This window comes from Neopsephotus bourkii, unplaced genomic scaffold, assembly GCF_033783945.1.
Source record: "Neopsephotus bourkii isolate Nb327-2 ecotype Australia unplaced genomic scaffold, CSIRO-AGI_Nbou_v1 NB_882, whole genome shotgun sequence".
Taxonomy (NCBI): Eukaryota; Metazoa; Chordata; class Aves; order Psittaciformes; family Psittacidae; genus Neopsephotus; species Neopsephotus bourkii.
The window spans coordinates 1,528,491-1,542,164 of record NW_026901376.1 but is presented as its reverse complement, the minus strand read 5'-3'; the positions used below and the strand labels follow the sequence as shown (position 1 = coordinate 1,542,164).

Genomic DNA, 13,674 nt, shown 5'->3' with positions numbered 1-13,674 from the left:
GTAACCCACTGCCATGCTCCACAAGCCGCTTTTGTCCTGGTGTCTAACCTGATTCCTCTTGCTGTAATTTAAGCCGATTATTTCTTGTCCCGTCCACCAGGGACACAAAGAACAGATTATTCTCTTCCCCTTGGCAGCAGCCTTTTAAGCACTTGAAGACTGTTATCACATCTCTTCGCCCATCATCTCTTTTAGGCTAAATAACCCAGTTCTTTCAATCTTTCTTTGTAGGTCATGTCTTGTAGACCTCTGATCATTCTGTTTCCTCCGCGCTGCCTGCAGCAGTGCCACCTCCTTTTTGATATAAGCCAATATCAGAATCTGGTCCAGCATAGACCTCACCACCCCTGACGGGACAAGGAAGATTATTCTGTGGGTCTTGAAGGCCACATTGCAGCTCTTATATCCCAGGGCACTGTCTGCCTCTTGATTCAACACAGATACCTTGTGTTCAGCTCATGTCCCACTATAATTCATAGACCTTTTTCTAGGGAATTGCTGCTGTTTGGAGGCTTGGTGTTTCCCATGAGGTTTTGAGGTGAACAGTAAACGGCAGGAATGAAGTATCCTGAGTGAAGGTACAAGTTCTCTTGTATTTGTTGGTCTCCTCCAGGTCCTGAGTTTGGTATGCCCATGTGTTGAAAATACACTTTTGTTCAGGCTTTTGAGCAGGCTGTGTGATACCTGGGTTGGATGCTATTCAGTCCATGCTGAAGAGGCTTTGTTGATGATCCTTTAAGCTGCTGGCTCCCACTGCCTCATCATTTCTATTGTTTTCTCTCTTTCATGTGTGTCCTTTCACGGTCTCCAAGACATGCTTGTATTTAACACTGGATAATCAGCATTTTATGCAAAAAAAAATATGAGATTTGTAATTTTCTGCAGTTCACAGAGCACTAAGAACAGACCAGCATGGCCTGGTTAGAGTGAGCTGGGTGTTTTGCATGGCTAGATTGTTTTTTCCTTAGAAACTGGAGGTTTCTGTTGAGAAGCACTCACTAGTACAAAGCCGAAGGCTGGTCCTCCGGACTCAGACCTACATAAACTCAATGCTAAGGCTCCAGACAGTCCCAGTGGAAGCACTTCCACCACCCAGCCATGGAGTCAGTCTGTTGCTCCCAATGAACATCTAAATCATTTACTCAGTGTGGAAAAGCCCAAGCCCCAGAGATGGGTCAGAACCAATGCTGCTGCTTAGTGAGACAAGGAGAGGAAGGGAAAGAAACCCCTGGGGCAGAGACAAACTGCCATCAGACCTACCTGATGGGCTGTCCTCCTCCCCTGGGGCTATCCCAGCATCAGCTTCATTCTCCTGCAGACAGCAGTGCTGAAAATCCCAGTTACGGGAAAGGTCTCGAGGGGAGAGGAATGCAGGTCACTGCGCTCTCCAGGCAAAGGAAGTGCACACAAAGGTACTCGGGTTATGATAGTAATTGATGTGGACATTGCTGGTAATGGCAGAGCTGGTGCTCCAAGTAAGTGCACGGAGGCAGGAAATGAACCCCATCAATTTTTAAGGTGTCAGCTGTTTTCATAGGGCAGCTGCAGGGATGGAAACAACTGGACCTTGGTTTGTTAGGCAGCCTCTGTCCACAGCCAGCAGCTGGATACAAACGTTCTCATCCCATTCCATGTTATGGACCAGCCTTGCTGCCTACAGGGAGAGGGGCCTGGGAAGCTGGAAATGGTCCCAGTTCAGTGAGTATGTTAGCAAGACCGTGGGGAACAGTGGGATATTTTACCATTCAATCAAAAGGTGCCTTTACATGATGATGGTTTAGATGAGGGTCTCTGTGTTGCTGGTTGAAGCTATTCACTCCATGTTTGCAATGGGTCCTGATAAAGCAAAAGCATGTTTGCAGGTGAGGGTATTTTCACACCAAACCCTTCTCATGCAGTGGAAGAACCCCTTTCTAGCTAGGACCTGAGTGGTATTTCCAGTACTGGGGAAACCATCCTGTTCCCATTGAAAAACAGGAGTCTTTCATCCCCAGCTTCCACAGAGTCAGGACAGAGACTGTCGCAGCACGGGTGTTTTTAAGGACTGGCTGCTCTCTCCCTTCACAGTTCTAATTACACTGTATATTCTGGAAATAAAAGTGTCCTTTTTGATGATACTGGTCAGGAAAGCTCTCCAGCGTTTCCAAGTACAGACGGGGGAGAGGCAAGTGATCAAAGGCAGGCTGTAATGAGCTATCGGAGGCAAGCCCAAGGTCACCAAAAGGGGCATAAGGACCATTGTCACGCTGGTTTGTGATACTCAGCTGGCTCCCTGCTCCTGCACACCCCCTGTCCCCATCATTGTAGCTGAGAGTTTAGGTCTGCATACCCTAAACACACTGATGGAGAGAGACAGTCCCTGCTGTGTGGGCAGCATGGTTTAAATATACACAAGGGGTGTTTAAATACCCTAGAGGGGAAAGATTCTTACCTCACTTCACAGATGGGAGAGACATATGCCAAGTCCAAGGCCCTGCTCTCCACAGTTGAAAGCATCCAGTTGCTCTCAAAGAGCTGGAGGCACTGCAGAAGGAGCGTGGTCTTTGCAGCAGGCAGAGATCTAGGGCACTGATGAACAGCAATCTAGGCCACCAAGGAGGGGAGATCTGGATAATCAAGGAGAAGAGATCTAGGGCATGGAGGAGAAGAGATGTAGGTAATCAAGGAGGTGCGATCTAGGGTACCAAGTAGGGTTGTTCTAGTGGCCTAGAACATGAGACATGATCTGTCTCACAGGGATGCTCCCAGAGCATTGCTCTGGGACCACAGTGTGATGCCGAGGGGTCATGAAGGAAGGTGAGATACGGGACTGGCACTCTGCCCTGGGTGCTAGGTGCAGGCCTGACCAACCTTCATAGTCCAGGGTAGAGGGGAACAAACTCCACAAGAGACTCCATGCAGGCTACTAAGCTCACAAGGTTGTTGAGGGCAGATGAGCCTTAACTGGGAGACACAGGTTCCTCTGAGGAGCAACCATGGAGTTGCTTCAGCCAGCAGGATGGCTGCTGCCTTCAAATCAGCAGCAATCAACACGATCTGTCTGAAAACTAAAGTCACATTAACAGTTATTGATCTATAACTTTTAACCCATTAATTTTTTACCATATTGGACTGCATCCTAATAGGCAGCTTTTTATGTTCGGCACTACACAAACTCTACTCCATCAGCAAAAACGGCCCCTGTGGGCAAATCTGTGACTTCCACTGAGCTGAATGATAGAGGACTGGAACAACATCTTTAGACAGACCAGTTCCTGTTCAGGGTAGCAGTGGCCATTATGCAAATTGAGCCATCAGAAGTTTAGAAGTCTGGAACCATTGTATTTCTTTATTTCATTAACATCAGTGCGAGTGAGTTAATACAACAGTGATCCCATTGCAGGGCTTACCCAGAATGGTCCCCCCATCATTTAACAAGACTGGTGATTTTCCCTATCGGGGGATCCCAGCAGCTGTACTGGGGGCACTGAGGCATTTTTCTCAGCATGCAGCTGAGCGAGGGGTGGGTGACAAATGTCTCTGAGCAGATCAGCACGCAGGAATCCTCTGCCCAAGCTGGCAGCTGGCTGGGAGGGCCCTGCTTGTTGCATCGCAGCGAGCAGACATCCAGGAGGATGCTGTGAAAAGTAGGGGATCAGTCACAAGGGGCTGATTTCCCATCGGTTCCTTGGGGATTTTGCTCTCCCTCAGAGCACCAGCACAAAGTCTCCTTCTGTGGTGTCCTCATGGACCAGAAGAAATTGCTCGGGCAGAGATGCTCTGCTGTGCACAGAGGCATAGGCACGCAGGATTCAGATTTGCAAGGCAGGGCAGGAAGCATGAAGAGAGCAGTGTTCACCCCATTTCCTCCACAGCATCAACATGAGGAGCTGAGGACTGATCTAATACAGGATCGATATTATAGATTTATGCTCTGGCACACGCCCTGGTGCCCAGGTGATGGCTATCCCTCCTCTTCTTCCTCTCTCTTATCAACACGATATCCGCACAGCCACAAACGTATGCCTTCACCACCACCTCTCTCCTCCCATATATCCCCTATCTCCTATCACAGATACATTCACTATAACAGCAATGCAGACACACATAGAATCATAGAACAGTTAGGGTTGGAAAGGACCTCAAGATCATCAAGTTCCAACATCCCTCTTTGTGGCCCCATTCAGCTGAGGGCATTAGCAGCCAGCTCCAATTTATAAATAGAGAACTAATACATAGCACTATCATGCCAGCAAAGAAATTATGGGGTGCTGGGACTCAGCCCTCATGTTTGTGTCTTAAGGAAGGGAGTGGATGATACCTGACTGTCCACAAAAGCCAGCCCACGCTATGTGGTCCAGCAACCCTGTGAGCAGCTGACTCAGTTTCCCGTACCATACACTTTCTTTCACCTATATAACCTCACACAAAAGAGTCACAAACACATCTACACTAATGTGTACATAGGTACTTGCATAGGTCTGCAAAATAAAGATCACAGCATGCCACACTAATGGATCACAGCACTATAATAGCTCCATTATAAATGGCGATGTCTCCAAGCATTACTGCTGAAGACTCTATCTTCTAGTGTTGAAACTTTTAATTGATTTTAAAATGCACAATCAATCACAGTTAATCAAGGAATCCTGAAGAAGCCATCGTACACAAATACACAAAGACAGCACATAAACCACAATTAATGACCACTTAAACAATGGTTGGAATGAAAATAGGATTATTTATTAGTGTTTATGAACAGTAATGGATAAAGTAATGAAACTGGAGATGGGGGTGCGTTAGAAGCCAAAGTGTGTGATGTTTAATACCAAGTGGCCATAAGTGACTTTTCCATGAATGGGTCAATGATACAACATAGATAAATCTTTCCAAAGGAAGCAAACACCGTTTCTCCCTCCTCCAACCAATACCGTCAGCCTGCAGTCACCTCTGGAGGCGATGCATCCTGAAGTAAGGTAGGGGCCAAGCCAAGAGCAATTCCTGGGTTCTCACCACAAACCCAACCTCTGCCCTAGGTTCCATCAGATACAGCCTTGCTCCACAGCAGGGGAACCTGTAGTCCCCTGCCCAAAGCTCCTTTGGTTGCCTTTAGCCATCCATATACATCCAGGGTGGCTGTCCATCCTCCTGAAGGCTGTCTCACCATACACCAATGCAACTGGACAGCTCTGGCTTTAATATTAAGGAGAGTGATTAAAACCCATCTGGGTTCCCTGACCCAGCCTTGCAGAGCAGATTGCTCATGTCCCAGGGTGGCATGCAGATAAAGGTAAGCAAAGCAAGCGCTGGAGGTTATTAAGCCTGAGTCAAGGACAGTGAGCTTGGACAGGGCAAAGGAGGTGAATTCCATGGAGGCAGCTTGGAGGCCCCTAAGGTCTGTCCTTGACCACAGCTCCAGTTGGTCTGCCCAGGATTTAGTACAAAAGACTATTTTGCCTAAGCTGGCTTTATTCACACCCACATAGCAAGAGACTTCCAAGTCCAGAGCCATGCACTACTGAGGCAAACAGCAATGTAATCCTACCTGCGCTGCCTGCAGACCCGTTTTGCTCTTTGCTGGGCTGGATCTACACCTTCCCATGCCTCCTTGCAATGCCTGTCCCCAGGGCCAGGCAGAGGTACAGGGATGTGGCATTCAGCCAGTGAGCAGTGGCCCAGTTCCCTCCTGTAATGCAGAGCTGGCCTTGCTTTGCATGCAGTAGCGCTCTTGGCACATGGTATAATGGAGAGGCAATGATGAAGTGAGCCTTGGTAAGGAGGAAGGAAGAGCCCAGAGGAAACTCTGTCCTCTTGCACCCATTCCCTTGAAGGCAAGCTTTATCTCACATCAAAACACCCCCAGCACATTGCCCTAACTGGTGTCCCTGCAGAAACTGGCTGAGTACCTCTTTCCTTCCTCAGACAGGAGCATGGGGATATGCTTGTGCACAGGCATTTCTGTAGTGAGATGAAGGTCTCAAGCTTGGACAGCTTTAGCATCAAACGTAAACTCTTATTAGCCATCAGACAGCAACCTTACTGAACGGTCTAGGCTCAGTACTGGAGACCTGAAAAGGAGCTGATGGCAGGTCAAACCCCGTAATCACATCATCCCTGGGGTTTTGCTGTGGGGCTGAGGATGCTGCAACTCCTCACTTCAAGCCCTGCCCACCAGCGGCCTCCCTCCCCACCGTGCTTGTGCTAACTCGCATGGATCAACATCTTGCTCTCCTTCACTGTCTCTTTTATTGCCTTGCAAGTTGGCCCCAGGATACTTTATCACACCATGGCACATAATACAAATGAAAAACAATAGGGGAAAAGTTTGAATCATTCTTTTTTTTTTAATATATTCATCCCTGTGCCAGGGAACAATGATCCATCTGATTAAACCCACATGCTAGAGTTTATTAAACCAGGTTGGCCTCTTGCTTTCTCTCTCCTTTAGGCAGGGACAAGCTCATTAAAATGAACATGCTCTGCTCCCTCCCTGTTGCAATCCCACTTCACGCTGTCTCGGTGCTGCCGTTATCTTGTAGACATCATCAGGAGCTGATGAATAGAGCTCTGCAATTCAGTTTCTTCTGGCAGCAGCACACGAGCCTTGGTGTGGCTTTTTGGCAAAGAGTAGGAGATGCCTTCAACCTACCAGTGCCTCATAGCTGTGAGGACACAAGAAAAGGCACATTAAAATTGGAAAGAGGGACTGATCACCTCGCTCCAGCTCTCCCCCACACCTCATGTGTCATTTACCTCCTCCCAGGCTCTGTTTCTCATCTGTAAAATGGGTTTGATGGTCACCACTCCCCCATTAGGATAATTAATGGCTATAAGGCACTTTGGATCCTGAACTAAGAATAAACCCATCAGTAGTGCCAACGTGACAAGTGGGCACCGGAGACAGTCTCGCCCCTGGGACCAGGTCCCTGCACAGGCTCCTGAGTCTGCTCTGGGTATCTGTATACCCTGCAGCCCCCAGTCTCTTTGGGCTCCTCAGGCAGGTCATCACCAGCCCCTATCAGTGGAGAGGCATTTCCAGAAGGCCAATATTTGCTGCAGCTCCTCTTCCTCCTCAGCAGCCCTTCAGATGCAGCCTAAGTCTGTTACACCCTGGTGATAACAGTGGCTTAGGTCATATAATCCCTCCTTTACTTGACTTTGGGTTATTTTGAGCGGGAGATTAAGGGAGATTATCTGCATCACCTGAGATGCTGCACTTTCTATCTGTAACCCCTTCTCTCCACCCCCAGGGCTCACCCAGATCCAGGCAACAGAACCTCCTTCCCTTGTCCTCCACCACACTTTTGTCTTGGGGTACCTACCTGGGCACTGCCATGTGGTGGCCCATCATCAGCTTCATTCCCTGGACCCAGCTTCTCACCTGGCCACCAATGTATCCTGCACACCTACATCCTGAGCCAAGGCCAGGCATGCTCAGCAGGAGGGGAAAGAGAAAGAAGGGCATCCCAGCACACTGCAGCACTAATTGGCATTAGCTGTTCCGTAGGCTTCTCCTTGAGAAGGAGGTGCTGGCAGAGAGGATAAAGGAAGTCTTCCTTTGGGCACTGGGGCTTGTGGCAGAGTGTGCTGGGTTCAGCAGCAGCCACTTGTCTCCATAGCCAGAGGATGGAGAAAGATTGCCCGTTTAGAGCATCCCACATCATGTTAGAAAAAAGGAATCACAGTAACACAGGAAAAGCACTGAGAAGTGTCTGTGTTTCATGCCCAAGGAGGAATTCTCATCATCTGGCAGTACCCAGCCATAAGCATCACCTAGACTTGGGCAGGGAGCTCCTTCACATGTCCTGCAGACCACATGCTGCTCTCCAGCCCACTTGAGCTCAGGTTTAGCAAAGCACTGAAGTGCTGGTTTGAATTCCTCCCAAAGCCTTGCTGAAAGCAGCTTTGTTGAATCAAGGTCTGAGCAGGCAGAGTGACAGTGACCAGGAAAGTTAATTCTCCTTCCTCTCTGAGGGAAGGATGCTCAAGCATCCCATGGTTGGGAAGCACCTACCAAGCAGCAATAGCTCCCCTGGAAAGCAAACACCCCCATATGGCATCCCACCAGCACACGTGTGACCTGTGCACTCGTTCACAGCGCGCTCACACCTTCATGATCTGTTTTTCCTCCTTTCAGCCTGGAATCCATCTGCCACCCTGGAAATTAATAGCAATCATTACACAAAAGAGAGCTGGCAAAAAAGAAAAAAAAAAGAGAAAAAAAAAAAAAGAGCCCGAGGTGAAAAGCAGCTATTTCTGCCAGGAAAAAAATTAAAACTCTTTAGCCATACAGCAAGTCGTTTATTACCGTGAAGTCCTGCCTCCACCTGGGGTTTAAATCTCATTACAGTTGGTCCAAAACAGATGTTACCCTTTCAGCAGAAGATTATTAACGATAAACTCCATTCCTCCAGAGAGGGTGGGTCTTCTGGGCTCGCTTGCTTTTTCAGCTTGGGTAACCTCCATAGGAAATGCTTATGAAAAGGACAGGCCATCCGAATCCTGCCATAGCTCCTGCTTCTACTATCTTGGGTCCACAGTTTTATCTCCATCTCTTTTGGAGGCGTCTGGACAAGCAAGGAAATGCAGCATCCCTAAGAGTGACCACAGCCCTAACCATAGGAAGGGCTGTCCCATGCTGCAAGCCCACACTAACACATCAGTAGCTCCTGCTGCTGCTTTTCACCACCCATTGAAGAGTTTTCCCATAGCCAATGATAATGGACCAATAGCTCCTGCTCCTGCTTTTCCACCAGCTGTTTGGCATTAGCCACGTATCAATGCAAAACCAGTTTCTCATGGATAGAATTTGACATGTACAGGACCCATTTTCCCAAGCTTCTCTGCTTCTACCCACACATTTTTTGGATAGAAGGCAGTTGGGTTGGGCTTTTAGCTTGCTGCACCGTAGAGAAGACCCAACAGTCCCTCATACCTGTGGTTGAGCATCCTCTATGGACAAAGATGGGCCCTGCTTATTCCCAGCATGTATCAGTGGGAAATCAGCTACCCCTGAGAGAAACAGCCTGGCACACAGTTTAACCAGCCAAGCCCACAGTAAAGCCATATCTTTGCTCTGTTTAAGTTTAACATAATAAAAATACCTGCTCAGGAATCTAGAAGCCACATTAACCATGCTGCAAACACAATCAAATAAGACATTAACACAGCTCCACACAAATACAGCCATCTGGCTGCTCAGCCATCTCCTAACCATTTCAGGTAGGAGGAAGCACATCCTCAGCACTCTCCAGAGAGCCTACTAAATCGATGTTCTCATGATGCCTCTCAGAGCATCCCTGGGAAGCCGGCAAGTACCAGCTATTTTGGGTCTGTTGATGGTGAAACTGGCATCTCAGAAAACACTTTTTGCTATCAGCACAGTGTTTTTCCACACCCCAAGGGAAGCAGCAAGGGCTCTATTCCTGGCCATGAGTCTGTGAGTAGTCACTGCTGGAGAAGCCATTCTCTCACCACAGCACATCACAGGACTTCAGGCTTTATGTGCCATAACCAAACCCTTCATGGAGCCCTGAGACCCCCAAGGGGAGCCCAAAGAAAGCAGTGCACCCACCTCCTTACAGGCACAGGGTATCCTTGGGATGAGTCCATCATGTCCATGCATGTTATGTCAAAGGCAGGGCAGAACAACTACAGAGGCCACGCTGTTGGGACGCTGTGAGTTTATGGCTGAAATCAAGCTCTTAAACAGCAGCTGAGGTGAATAAACACCCATAACCACCTTATGGGCTCTGCCAGAGGGTAAAGTCACTGCCATCTCTCATCCTTCCACAACCACACGTGCTAGTCTGCATCCACCCTTCATCCTCTCAACCTCATCCCAGACCCATCTTGAGCACAGACCTGCAACATCCAGGTCCACCAAGCCACCACCACCAGTCTGGGACCACAGTCCCACATCCCTCAGCTTCCCCTAGCACTGCAAGGACCTGGAGGGTGCAGTGGGGCTGAACGCCGTTCCTTCACGGGGACCAACAAGCTAAGGTGTTTATGGCATAGGTATTTGATTGTAGCATGGGTTTTAACATTTCTGCTGCTGAAACAAACAGCATCTGAAAAGTATTTTCCTGCAGAAACACAGCATATGTTTTGGATAAGGTGTCAGGGCATAAGCAGGGTTGTCAGTGTTGCACAGGACCTGTCTTGACCTAAGGAAGGAGAAGGTCTCTCCTCCAAGAGCCGACAAACCCAAGCTCCTCCAGCAGAGCTGTGTGCAGGAGCAGGGCAGTGCTGGGTAAGCTGTGCATGGAAGGTGGTCATGCCTGCTTTCCTCTGCAATGCTGTTATCCTGAATAAACATTAGATAGGTTTTGGAGAGCTGCCCAGATGATCATTAACCTTCTCCTGGCCCATGACAAGAAACCAGCCTGCAGCACTGAGCTAAAATTAGGCCTGGAGGGCACTGAGGCTTGCCAGGTATCGGGATGTCTGGGCAGAAGCCCCCTTCAGAAAGTGTGCAGCCAATAGGTTCAGCCTTAAGCCGGGCTCCTCAGCCCCAGAGAACATTAAAATCCGAATAATTTAGGCTGGAAGAGACATCTGGAAGCCTTCTCCAACCAGAGAGCAGGAACAACTTCAAAGACAAACAAGTCAAAAAGGCATGGCAATCCTTGTGTGTAGGACACTTGCTGATGAAGAGATGAATCCCTTTTTGCCTACCCAGAGATCACAGCCAACCATTGCCATGAAACCTTACATGTGCTGCCTATTCTCCTGTCCATCTCCTAAACACTCAGCAGCACAATCCACCCACTGTGACTGAGGTAGGCACTGGCCAGAGACTTTCTGGTCTGAGATCCCTTCACAGGAGAAGAGTGTGACAGAGGGAAAAGTCCTGAGAATACAACCATAAAAGAGGGAACAAAACGCTTGGCTAGCTCTGTTAGAAACGACTTTGAGAAGCATCTCATGAATCCATGACCAGATTTCACCCTGTGTAAAAGTGACGTTTCCTGCCTGGGTTGCAAAGGGTTATGTGGGCCTCCTGCCAAAAGAAATTAATGAATGAAAGCAGTAAAACCCTCTTCCAAACAGCAGCAAAGATCTGAGCGAGGATGACAATGCAGCAGAGACAAGGCACGGTTCAGACTGTCAGTGCTGAGGAGCACCAGTGGCTTTGCTTCCCAGCGTGGGGCTGGCTCCCTCCTTTGTATCCATGCTGGAAAAACATGCTTTGATCTTCAGCACTATTTGCAGGGGTAAAACAGGAGTCCTGCTTGCACACCAGACCTCTGCTTTCCCCCAGCCAAACACCAGCGTAACCACCCCATAATGGAGCTGTGATTCAGGCTGATTATTCCTAAGGAAGAACCCCATCAAGTAAATACTAGAGAGGCTTTCTCCCCTGGAAACACACTTTCCTTATTACTCCTGTTGTACCTAATCAGAGCTCTTGGCTCTCCACATCCCCTAAAATCTTCTTCCTCTTCACCTCCCTCTAACTGCCCCTCTAATTGCACTCCTTGGCTCTGTTAAGGGCTCGACTGCTCTGTCACAGGCTGGAGTTGACATTTCCTATCTGCCCATGCTGATACTTCAGGGGCCTGGTTTAACGCACAGGTAACCCAGCTGGGTTTAAGACATTCACCAGGAAGATCATTTATGCATTTACTCAAACTCAGCAGAGACTTCTGCTCAGTGGTCCACAGCAGTGTTGTCATCTCGGTAGACCCTGGGAGCTAAGCAGCATGAGATGGAGGTAAATGACTCTGGACTGCAGCTGGGTGTAAAGCAGAATGCCTGTATTTCCAAGAGCTAACCTGTCTTGGAAATGTGGCCATTTTAACACAGAGCTTGTTTTGCCATAGAGCAAACAGGTTCTTAAAAACCTCTTGTGCAAACAGGTTTGTTTTGGCTCACCCCAGGTTGCAGCGCTGTCCTCAGCCTGGCTGGTGGAGGCACCAGGGGCTTTGAATTAGGGCTCCCATCAAGCATCCACAAGTTCACAGCTAAACTGGCCCAAATCTCAGTTTCCAGTTGCTTTTCAGACAAAGGTTTAATTTTGCAGAAAGTGCATTTTGCAACAGAAAAACGTTTTACTGGAAAATTCCCCATGCAACCAGCTGCAGAGTAAGCTGTCTCCTACGGGAATCCATGTCAAGCAGCAGCAAGGGCTGGCTGTTTCAAGGGAAGGCAAGGCAGGAGCTCCCTCCCCACCCAGGGTGATGTCTCCCGGCACATGAACACAGCAGGCAAGGTGCTAACAGGATCCATTGGCAGTTCAGGCAAGACAAGGGATGAACCACATCCAGGGTCCACCCAAGGAGACCACTCAGGAGCTAAAGGAGATGGAGCCAGGAGCAGCACTGGAAACAAGCTGCATTGCATGGAGTCAATCCAAGAGATTAGCCACCTACCACACAGGTCTGAGGTCTATCCTGGAGGCAGGACCACCTGGGGACAGGGACACCATCAGCAGAGCTCAGGAAAGGAATAGAGCACCAGCACTGAGCTTAGATGGAGCTCCTGGGCCTGTGGCTGGAGGCCCCAGGTGAGGCTGATCAGGGTCATCAGTGGATTCAGGGCCTGACAACCGGATATGTTTCTGGTGTTCATTTGGCCATTGGTCACACTGTCCCATGCCTCCTGCAAAGAGACTGCAAAATGATCCAGCAGCCAGAGTCTGAACACCAAAAAAGCCATCAGTGTCTTGATCTCTGTTGACTTGTGTTCCCCTTGATAGGAGCAACCCAGGAGAGAAGCATTGGCGCTAGCACCATATAGAGCCCAGGAGTGTTGATACACCAGTAATAGGAAGAGTAATAGACACCAAGTACGTAACTTCTGCTTGTTTCTCCCAGCCCATCCCAGAAAAGTGATATCTCCTCCATCTGTCCCGCCTGGCTACTTGTCACCTATCCTGTGTCCTCCCGAGGTCTCAGTAAATGCAGTGCTGTGCACTTCTCTCTCAGACCCCCTTTTACCTCTCTGCTTCACTCTTTCTTCATCTCTCTCAAAACCTCAGTGGAAAATACATCTCTTCTCCCTTGCCTATTTTCCTTAAAGCATAAATAATAGCAGGAGAGAGTAGAATTTGCCAGAGAACCGTATTATCTAATGCAGGAATAAGGTTGGGGTGCCCAAAATGCTGAAAAGGCAGTATTTGTACCAGGACCTTTGGATATAGAATGAACACGAGTTTTACAGGCCTGAGTATCTTTATTATTCTGCGTGGTTGTGATTCTGACCAACACCACCCGGCAGGATGCATGTAGCGAACACCAGGAATACAAATGAGCAGAAAAACTTGCCTGCAAGCCTCCTTTCCTCACCTGACATGCACAGGATGGATGTCAAGCCATTTAGGGGAGGCTTCATCACTAGTAAATGTTTTCTCTGCCATCTTGGAGCTGCCTCCTTGGTTTATCTTATGAATAATGAAGAACCAAGGTTCATTTCAAAATTGGGTGCCTTTAGATGCATTTTCCCTCCCCACCTCTTTGGGTGACTAAACACTTGTCGGTTGTAATGTATTGTTCCCGTTTTGCTATGTCTCTCTTTGTAGTGGAGCTCCTTTGTTTAGTGACTAAGTGGCTGTGAAAGAGGGTCTAAGAAACTGAGGCATGGTGAACTGGAGATGGAGCAGCTAGGGGCAATGAAGTTGTGTTGGAGCACTGCCATGTGGATGCACGCATACGCACATGCACACGTGTTAGTCCAGCTCCTTGCCCTCAC

General features: G+C 48.6%; 1 protein-coding gene and 1 long non-coding RNA gene across 6 annotated transcripts in view; one reads left to right on the top strand and one right to left on the bottom strand.

The window, feature by feature from the left end:
* Positions 1-13,674, top strand: part of ELFN1 (extracellular leucine rich repeat and fibronectin type III domain containing 1) — a 237,765-nt gene that overhangs the window by 215,748 nt on the left and 8,343 nt on the right. The gene's annotated exons all lie outside the window — the stretch shown is intronic.
* On the bottom strand, positions 6,137-12,981 carry LOC133214254 (uncharacterized). The gene is made up of 5 exons (XR_009726063.1): positions 12,357-12,981; positions 10,660-10,834; positions 9,562-9,644; positions 8,089-8,136; positions 6,137-6,641 (listed from the first exon to the last, which is right to left on the bottom strand). It is a non-coding gene; the product is annotated as an uncharacterized LOC133214254 (long non-coding RNA).